General features: G+C 52.5%; 1 long non-coding RNA gene across 1 annotated transcript; it reads left to right on the plus strand.

Moving 5' to 3' along the window:
• LOC132586253 (uncharacterized) lies at positions 1–10,539 on the plus strand. Its single transcript, XR_009556356.1, has 4 exons — positions 1–85; positions 8,814–8,969; positions 9,216–9,362; positions 10,295–10,539. It is a non-coding gene; the product is annotated as an uncharacterized LOC132586253 (long non-coding RNA).
• The last annotated feature ends 326 nt before the right edge of the window (positions 10,540–10,865 follow it).

Genomic DNA, 10,865 nt, shown 5'->3' on the forward strand with positions numbered 1-10,865 from the left:
GAAGGACCCGGCTGCACCTCTCAAGGGATCTGTTGGGTTCCAGACTTCGGCGTCTGCATGCTGATGGCACAGGAGAACAACCTGGGTAGGTGGATGCAGCTCGAATGACATGCCATCGGCGTTGGGAAGCAGTTTGAGTGCCAGACTGGGATCTGGAGGACCCAGGTTCGAATGCTGCCTCTGCCACGGGAGCCAACTTGGGCCAGTGACATAGGGTGCTTTCACACGCACTAAATAATAACGCACTTTCAATCCCCTTTTAGTGCACTTTGCAGCTGGATTTTGCTGCGTGAAACAGTGGCTGAAGTGGATCGAAACAGTATTATTTAGCCTGTATGAAAGCGCTCATAATAATTTTCTGCCTAACCTACCCCAAAGTTGCCAGTTCTAGCTTGCGAAATTTCTGGAGATTTGGGGGCGGTGCCTGGGGAAGCTGGATTTGGGGGAGGGGCCTCAGCCAGGATGTGATGTCATGCAATCTGCTATTTCCTCCAGTGGGACTGATATATGTACTGCAGAGGTTAGTTTGCAATCCCAGGAGAATCCCCCATCCCCAGCTGAAGGCTGGCGACCTGGCTCAGAGGGTTGCTGTGAAGATAAAATGGTAGAGAGGAGAATGGTGCAAACTACTTTGGGTCGCAATTGGGAAGAAAGGGAGGCTATAAAGTAAAGAAATAAATAAATTGCCATAACGTAGGATTGCCTGGTCCTTATCTCTCACTGGAGGGGGTAGGGAGGGGCTCCGCCTCCAAACAGTGACATCACTGCCACATTGACATCACACAGAAGTGACATTATCACGTCAGGGACGTTGTGCAGGGACGCTCTGGTTTAAGGATGAAACTCTATGGTAAAGTTGCCCTCAAACCATAGAATTTTGCCCTCAGACCAGAGGATCCCCACGCAATGCCCCTAGTGTGATGATGTCACTTCCGCATGACGTTACTTAGTCAATGACGTAGTGTAGGAGTGTTGCTGTTTGGGGGTGGGGAGAAGCCCCCCAAAGCGGGGGATCCCCCGCCTGGACCTAGGGGCTGGTAACCCTATCCTATGGCTACTTCCAAATGGAGGGCTGACACTCTGTTGATGAATTGGTCATGATTTGTTGACCAAAGAAGTTGAGATAGCAAGCTGGATATATTTAGCAGTCACATGCAATGTTCCCTCTAAACTGCAGAGTCTTGTGAGCAAAAATTCTTCTTTGTGAGCTACTGGCATTGAAGTTGTGAGCTACTGCATAAAGTAGTGTGTTCTGGGGTCCTCCTTCCCGGGCTAAAACAAAAATGTGTGAGCTGGAGGCTAAAAATCTGTGAGCTAGCTCACGCTAACTCAGTTTAGAGGGAACACTGGTCACATGGTAAGAGTTACAGTTGCAACAAGCTAGCTAAAAAGATTTTTTTTTCCCAAGGCAACTGAAAATTTGCACCTGGAATAAGCCGCATGCATGTTAAACCTGTTGCAACGATATACAGTTAGGACCAGGGCCGGCTCTCCCACTAGGCAAACGAGGCGGTTGCTAACATTTCTTCAAGATAACACATGCTGGCATTTTAAAAAGTATGCTAAAATCAAACACATCTCAGCAACAACAACAAAAATCCATCAGTGACAACTGTGCAGTTTTTTGGGGTTTTTTACAGATGCATAGAGTTCAAAAACATCCACACCCAGCTGTCTTGGAAAGATAAAAAGGTAATTAAATCATCACAGACAAACCAGTTAGACATTCATCAGTACTTCAAGTGGAACAGGACTCAGGTTCAACCACTCACGGCGGCATGCGAGATATCATAGTAAAAATAATGTTGCCTCTTTCAAAATTACAGGTGGCCCAATAGGTTCATAAAAAGCTTGTGGCATATTACCTAAATGTGTGAATACAAAAATAGAAAGACGTTCATTGACTGTTTTCATTCTAATGTAAGTTTTTGAGGACTCGAGCGATAGAAGATCTAACCAAGCGGGCTCCAGTCCAGCAACGCTAACGCTGGAATGAAAACTTGTTAAATCTTTTAAGGAGCCACAATATTCTTGCAATGCAAATTCAAGAGCTTGGTGTATTATTTGTTTTTGTCTCCCTCCTTCCTGGCAAACTGTGAGGGGAAGGAAGCGTTGCCAGCGTCCAGGTGTGCAACTAGAAGAGTCACACGGAAGGAGGTCCGGAGAAAAAGCACAAGCTCTGTGTCTGTCAGCTTCTTTATGATAAAGTTCTTAAAAGAGCATAATCCAATAAAGACAGACTGATAACAAAAATGCCTCAGTCTATTGCGTTCAGTAATATTCCTCCCGAAATACGCGTGGAAGAGTATATCAACCCAATCTTCCACCAAAATAGAAATTTCCAATCTATTTTTAAGCAGCAAGGAACCAATAGCACGACCGGATTAACTTCCTCTTCCGCTTTATTGCTTTATCGAAGTATCTTGCTCATTCCAAAAATCATTTTTCGTATTCAAACCACTTCACTCTCACAGTCAAAACCAATCCGAACGGAATATTGCTGAACACAATAAAAGGAGGTGTTGTGTCCTAGGTTCAAATGGAGAACTGTTACTTTTGGAGGGAACTGTTACTTTTGGAGGGAAGCTGAACAAGCCAAGCTTGTACTCCACACCAGGGTTCCAGAGAAGGCCTAAGCGTGCCCAATCAGGGGAAGGATTGAAACATAAGTAGCCAATCAACATCTAGGCTCATACTGTACCCTGATAGGCCCTTAGGCCTCTGTAAATAGCCAATCCATGTACATAGTTAAGGTCCAATCAGAAGGGGGCAAGAATTGTATAAAAGGAGCGGGAGGTTTGAATAGAGCTCAGTTGTGTTGGTGTTCCTGAAGTAAAGCTTGCTGAAATCACTCTCCGACTCTGGTCTCTTACTGCGCCGACCCCAGTACTTTACACTGGCGACGAGGATGGGATACCAGTAAGAACCAGCAACAGAACCAGGAACACGGAAAGGTGGCTAAATCCAAGCCATCTGGGTCCCCACCTCCGCTCTGCGCACACCCCATCTCGCAAGCCGCCCAGACACGCTGCCAAGAATGGAGGCTCCAGCCAACCTCCTGCAGCCTTTTAGCATCGATCGCCCCGAGCTGTGGGACTCGTGGGTCGAAGGCTTCCAGTCATACCTGACCTTCTGGAAGATTACAGAGACTACCATGCAGAGAGCTCTGCTTATCAGTACGTGTGGCACAGAGACCGTGGACTTAGCCAGGGCTCTTCTCCAACCCAGGAAGCTCTCAGAGACGCCGGTGGACGACATCATCAGCGCTCTGGAGAAGTATTTCCAGCCCCAGCCAACCAAGCTCACCCGGCACTGGGACTTCCGACAAAGGACACAGAAGGCAAGCGAAACCACGATGGCGTTCTTGACAAGCCTGCGCCGGGTGGCAAGCCGATGCAGTTTCGCAGACCTCAACGAAGCCCTTCTCGACCAGTTTGTATGGGGCTTGAGGGACGAAAAACTAGTACAGAAACTCCTGTCCCTCTCCGAGTGCGACCTAACAAAGGCAATCGATGTGGCCACCAGCTGGGAGAAGGGCAGATCAGGGCCACGGCTGACAAGACAGGCTGCGGCACACCAGATCAACCCTGAACCATCTACAGAGGACTCAGACAAGGACAAAGCTCTACAAACCGGCTATCGTTCAGCAGGAAGAAAGACCACCCATACCCCACAGGGCATGAGACACAAGACACCACCTGCATGTGCAAGCTGCGGGGGCCAGCACGAGCGAAAGACCTGCCGATTCCGGAATGCCACCTGTCGACTCTGCAGCAAGGAAGGCCACATCGCCTGCGCCTGCAGATCTACATCCCGAGCACGCGTCCCGCAAAGATCTGCGCACTCCGAAGGCCAGCCAGACTTCGAGACCGACGCTCTCCACGCCCACCAATACCCGGTACAGTACCTACCCTCGCCAGTCAGGCCCTCCAAAATCCGGGTCAATGTAGAGATCGGGGGGGTGCCCTGCCAAATGGAGGTGGACTCTGGGTCAGCATCATCTATTATAGCGGCAGAGACATTTTTTAAAATCCCCACCAGGCTGAGGCCTCGTCTCAGGGACCCGGGGTTTACCTTAGTGGACTTCCAGAAGAATAAGGTGCCTATCTTGGGAGTGGGCCCGGTCCCAGTCGAATACAAGGGGTTCAAGGGCCAGCTACAAGTGCTAGTGGTCAAGAACCACCTTACAAACCTTTTGGGTCTCGACTGGTTCAAGCCCCTGGGAATAGAGATCAGGGGGGTCAATAAGACTGTCGGAGTGGACTTTAACAAGGTTTGCGAAGAGTTCCCGGCCGTTTTCGATGGCACCTTGGGCTGCTACACGGGTCCCCCGGTTACACTACACCTCGACCCCACAGTGCGGCCTATTAGGCTTAAAGCGCGGCGAGTTCCATTCGCGCTCAAGCCTAAAATTGAGGAGGAACTGGATAAACTGATTGCACAGGGAATACTAGAGCCTGTCACCCATGCAGCCTGGGAAACGCCCATCGTGACTCCAGTCAAGCCCAGTGGGGAAGTGCGGATTTGTGCAGACTATAAGTGCACCCTCAACAAGGCTCTTCAGGCCCACGCATACCCTGTGCCCATCGTCAGCCACGTTTTAGCCACCCTAGCCGGCGCAAAAATTTTTGGCAAGTTGGACTTGGCCCAAGCTTACCAACAGCTGCCGGTGGATGAGGCCACGGCCAACGCCCAAACAATTGTGACCCACCGGGGGGCCTTTAGAGTAAAGCGGTTGCAATTTGGCGTGAGTGTGGCTCCGGGGTTGTTCCAGGAACTCATGGACTCTCTTTTAAAAGGACTTCCCGGAGTCACTCCATTCTTCGATGATGTGCTGATCGCTGCAGCCTCGCCTGAAGAATTCGCCGCCCGCCTTAGAGGAGTCCTACAACGTTTTGAAACAGCCGGCCTCAAGGTCAAACGGGAGAAGTGCCTCCTGGGCGTGGATCGGGTGGAATTCCTGGGGTTCTCCATCGATGCCCAGGGGGTCCACCCCTCCGACGCCAAGCTGCGTGCCATCAGAGATGCTCCAGCGCCCACCAACAAGCAAGAACTCCAGGCCTTCCTCGGCCTCCTAAACTTTTATCATGCTTTTCTCCCCCACAAGGCAGCGGTGGCCGAACCCCTGCACCGGCTTCTAGACAAGAACCGACCCTGGGCGTGGGGCCGCCAGCACGCTAAAGCCTTCCAGGATATCAAGGGCCTCCTGATGTCCAACTCCGTCCTTGCCCATTTCGACGAGACCCTGCCCTTGGTCCTTGCATGCGACGCATCCCCTTATGGCGTGGGGGCTGTTCTGGGCCACCGACTCCCTGATGGGACCGAAGTCCCTATCGCGTACTACTCGCGGACCCTCTCATCGGCGGAGCGGAACTACGCCCAAATCGACAAAGAAGGGTTGGCAGTTGTGGCCGGCGTCAAAAAATTTCATGATTACATCTACGGCCGGCCCTTTACCCTCTATACGGACCACAAACCCCTCTTGGGCCTCTTTGCATCAGACCGGCAGACCCCTCAGGTGTTGTCCCCACGGGTCCTCCGTTGGTCCATTTTTCTAGCCGGCTACACTTACACCCTAGTGCATCACCCGGGCAAGGCAATGGGCCATGCTGACGCCCTGAGCCGCTTGCCCTTGCCTGACGTGGATCCCGATCCAGCCCCGGCTCATCAGATCCTACTGATGGACATGCTTCCGGACAGGCCATTGCTCGCCCGCGACGTTGCTGCCCGCTCCGCTCGTGATCCAGTCCTCTCCCGTGTCTTGGACTGGGTGGGGAGGGGGTGGCCCAAGGGCTCGACTAGGCCGGAATTTACTCCATTTGCAGCCCGGAAAGACGAACTATCCACCCACAAAGGCTGCCTACTATGGGGCAACAGAGTCGTCATCCCCAAACCCTTGCAAGACCAAGTGCTTAGAGCCCTGCACGAGGCACACCCGGGCATAGTCCGCATGAAGGCTCTCGCACGAAGCTATGTCTGGTGGCCCGGCCTCGATGCAGAAATTGAGGCTTGGGTTAAAAGGTGCCCGACATGCCAGGTGTCAAGGCCTGACCCCCCACGTGGCCCAGTGCAACCATGGGAATCCACCAAAACCCCCTGGTCAAGACTGCATATGGACTTTGCTGGCCCCTTCCATGGGCGGACTCTACTCATACTAGTGGATTCATACTCCAAGTGGTTGGAGGTGGTCCAGGTGCCCTCGCCATCATCGCAGGCAACCATCACGGCTCTGAGGGCCATCTTTGCAACCCACGGGTTGCCGGAGACCATCGTCACCGACAACGGCACAGCATTCACGTCCGCAGTGTTCCAGGACTTCTTAGCCAGGAACCTCATCAGGCACATTCGCTCTGCCCCGTTTCATCCAGCCACCAACGGCCAGGCAGAGCGGATGGTGCGCACAGCAAAGGAGGCCTTGAACCGTCTGGGCCCCTCAGACTGGCCAAAAGACTTGGCGTGTTTCTTAATGGCCTACCGGACCACACCCACCGCCTCCACAGGTCGCAGTCCAGCCGAACTCCTCATGGGCCGCCGCATCACCACCCTGCTGGACAAGCTGCACCCTGACCGAGCCCCAGACAGGCGACCGGCACCGGAACACCTTAAAGCCCCCAGAGGGTTCTACCCAGGTGAGACAGTGTGGGCACGGAACTATGCCACCACTGGCCCCGCCTGGCTCCCTGGAAAGGTGGACCACATCACAGGACCGGTCTCCTATGCAGTGACCTTGGAGGGTGGACATCTCCTGAGGCGACACATCGACCAACTCCGTGGTCGCCTGCCTGCCGGGGAGCCAAGGTCAGAGGCTCCAGATCCAGACAACGTAAGTCCCCGTGAGCCTGACACAGAACAGGGTTCCGTGGAGCCCGCTTCGGCCCAGCAGGAGGAGACCCCCGACCGCGCAGCTGAACCCAGGTCTTCCAGGGCCGCCGTCCCAGATGTCTCCAGCTCTGCAGCCGCGGAACCACCAACCGAGTCAGAACGCCCAGTCCCCTCGGAGCTCCGACGCTCGACACGAGACCGCCGCCCTCCGGCATATCTCCAGGACTATGTCACCTGATAGCTGGAACTATGGGGGGAGGGGTGTTGTGTCCTAGGTTCAAATGGAGAACTGTTACTTTTGGAGGGAACTGTTACTTTTGGAGGGAAGCTGAACAAGCCAAGCTTGTACTCCACACCAGGGTTCCAGAGAAGGCCTAAGCGTGCCCAATCAGGGGAAGGATTGAAACATAAGTAGCCAATCAACATCTAGGCTCATACTGTACCCTGATAGGCCCTTAGGCCTCTGTAAATAGCCAATCCATGTATATAGTTAAGGTCCAATCAGAAGGGGGCAAGAATTGTATAAAAGGAGCGGGAGGTTTGAATAGAGCTCAGTTGTGTTGGTGTTCCTGAAGTAAAGCTTGCTGAAATCACTCTCCGACTCTGGTCTCTTACTGCGCCGACCCCAGTACTTTACAGGAGGAATATTACTGAGAACAATAAACGGAGGCATTTTTGTTATCAGTCTGTCTTTATGGGATTATGCTCCTTTAGGAACTTTACCATATAGAAGCTGACAGGCACAGAGCTTGTGCTTTTTCTCCGGACCTCCAGGTGGGGCCTGGGCATCTCCAGGAATTGTGGCTGATCACAAGAGAGCAGAGATCAGGTCCCCTGGAGAAAATGGCTGCTTTGGATAGTAGAGTCTATGAGACTGTTGAGGTCATTCCCTTCCACAAACAATATCCTCCCCATGCGCCACCCCCAAATTTGCAGAAATTTTTCCAACCCAGAGCTGGCATAATCTCTAGCTAGGACTTCCACTCAGCCATGGCAGCTCAGAAGGAGACAACAGGTATTCCGTGCCCGGTTGTGGTGGAAAGTGGTTAATAATGCCAAGTCCAACAGACTTACGGTGACTCTGTAGTAGAGTTGCCAAGTCCCCCTTGGCTGGTACCATAGATTCCCCCCCCAAATTGCTAGAGCATCGCAGCATGAAACCATAGAGTTTCAAGCAAATTCCTAGAGTGTCCCACGTGATGCGTCCGGCATGATATGTCACTTCTGGGTGATGTCATCACACCACGCAATGATGGGCTCTTTGGGCAGCGGGGATCCTCCTGGTGGCCTCCTCCCTGCCAGTGGGTTGGGGCCTGCCAAACTAGGAGATTTCCCTCCCAAATGGCTAGAGTGTCTGGGGAAACCATAGAGTTTTCCCAGAAACGCCTAGAGCTGCTGCCGTGCGATGTCGCCAGCGTGATGACATCACTTCCAGATTGTGCATCCCAGATCGCCTCAGCAGAGTTAAAGCTCCAGGCTCTGCCCTGAACATGACAAGTTCCAGGGCTTTTTTGGTAGCAGGAACTCCTTTGCATATTAGGCCACACACCCCTGATGTAGCCAATCCTCCAAGAGTTTATAGGCCCTGTACTAAGAGTCCTGTAAGCTCTTGGAGGATTGGCTGCATCAGGGGTGTGTGGCCTAATATGCAAAGGAGTTCCTGCTACAAAACAAAAGCCCTGACAGGTTCTATGCTTGGGCCCCCAGAATACCTTGAACCATCCTGCAGGGCTACTGGGCGCCCTCTGAGAGTACCTGATAGTTAAAACCTTCTCCTGAAACTCACCACCACAAAGGAAGAGTTGGGTTCTTGTTTTTGCTGATTTCCCTTTCGCTGTTACTGTCACTGAGATCAGATTTTCAAAAATAATCCACGAACCACCTCAAAGGCCCTATGAGTTATTCGGCATGGTGGAAACACTTCCATTCCAAGGAACGGTGTTCTGGATTTGCACTTTAACTCCTTTGTGGCTTTGCTGACTTTGAAACAGGAGGGGCCCAGATGTCGGGGGTGTACAGAGCATGCCAGTGGAACGCTCAGCCTTGCGATGAGAAGGTCATGACCATCACTGCCGGAAAAGGGCTGTATTGGACGAGCAGCACCTAATGCTGCACCGCCGATAACTGCAATGTTGCTTCCATCAACGGTATGTGGGGTCTGGATGGAATGATGGGGTGGGGAGGATCCAAGGGCCTGATCAAGACTGCTGCCTATCTGCCCTCTGCAGCAGAGGCTGATCAGCAAGAAATAAAGCCAGAACAGTGACTCAGGCAGAGGCATAGCGAGCAGCCTCCTCTGTGGCTGGGTACCCTGGGTTATTTAAGCAATTTAGTTCCTGGAACACCCATCAAACCCATAGAACTACGGTGTCCCTGTGGGTCTTTCTTCCTAGTGCCGCCTGTGAGCCGCACCTCCAATGGGCTGAAGTGCCCCTCATGCTTCGCCTTTGGTTCAGCCTCTGACTGTGAGGCGGATGAGACGCTGATGTGCACAGGAGCCCAGGATCACTGCATCACCATCTCAGGGGTGGTGAACGGAGGTAAGCGTTCCCTCGCCTGCCGCACTGGCTCTCAGAGAGAGACGGGTTCGAAATTGCCCTGCCCATTCCTTGCCACCCAAGTCCCAAATCCAAATCCCTGAAGCTCTCCTCATCTCTTTTGCAAGCTGGAAGAATTGAGTGACCAATCGGCGACATCAGCTCTGGAGCTTGACAAATCCAGCCCTTTTTAGCTCCAGGGAGCTGTGTGAGTTTGTGTGGTTTTGTATGCATGTCGGCAGGGCTTTTTTTGTAGCAGGAACTCCTTGCCATATTAGGCCACACAACAACCCTGATGTAGCCAATCCATGAGTTTACAAAGCTCTTCTTACAGGGCCGACTGTAAGCTCCAGGAGGATTGGCTTAGGGCTGCCAAGCCTCTGATCCGTGTGGGGGTTTCCCTGCCCAGAAGTTTCCCAACCCGCTGACCCACATTGGACCGGGGGGGGAACCTCCCTCAACGTTGCCGCCACGATGATGTCACCCAGAAGTGATGTCATCACGCTGGCGGCAGCAGCTCTAGGCGTTTCTGGGAAAATTCTATGGTTTCCCCAGACGCTCTAGCCATTTGGGAGGGAAAACTCTATGGTACAATAGGTTCCCCACCAGGCAACGCTGGGGACTTGGCAACCCTAGATTGGCTACATCAGGGGATGTGGGCTAATATGGAAAGGAGCTCCTGTAATAAAAAAAGCCCCACAATGTCAGGTCTGTGTGTTTACTGAGGGGCACTGGGTCACCAACTCTAGCTGGGCAGATTCTTGGAGATTTGGGATTGGAGTTTTGTCTCAGTGTGTTTTGTCTCAGCGTGGAAACGGAAATGAAATTTGAATCAGGGACTTTTTGAACACTCCTGCTCCTTCTGTAGGTGCTCTTCAGCACCGGCTCCAGATTGACAAGACCCCCTGCTAACTGACTTCTTTCTGTACCTGCAGAAAGTGGCCTTGCCACCCCATTCGTCGCCAAGGGCTGCAGCACAGCCACAGCCTGCTTTTTGCCTTTGGGGATGGGGCTGTACTCAGCAGGGATCGCCTTTAACCTCAACAGCATCACGTGCAACCCGTCGCCTAAGAGCAGCAGCGGACAGTAGATCTGGCTGAAGGACGAGAACATGCAAAGTCTGTCCTCTGACAGATAATGGAGAATGGCCTAAATTTCTTCCCTTCCTTACCCTTCCCTTCCCTTCAGAACATGAGAAGCCATGTTGGACCAGGCCAATAGCCCATCCAGTCCAACACTCTGTCACACAGTGGCCAAAAAATCCAGGTGCCATCAGGAGGTCCATCAGTGGGGCCAGGACACTAGAAGCCCTCACATTGTTGTCCCTCCCAAGCACCAAGGATACAGAGCATCACTGGCCCAGATGAAGTTCCAACAATACCCTGTGGCTAATAGCTACTGATGGACCTCTGCTCCATATGTTTATCCAATCTCCTCTTGAAGCTGTCTATGCTTGTAGCTGCCACCACCTCCTGTGGCAGTGAATTCCATGTGTTAATCACACTT

Source organism: Heteronotia binoei, chromosome 17 (assembly GCF_032191835.1).
Source record: "Heteronotia binoei isolate CCM8104 ecotype False Entrance Well chromosome 17, APGP_CSIRO_Hbin_v1, whole genome shotgun sequence".
In the NCBI taxonomy this organism is placed as follows: domain Eukaryota; kingdom Metazoa; phylum Chordata; class Lepidosauria; order Squamata; family Gekkonidae; genus Heteronotia; species Heteronotia binoei.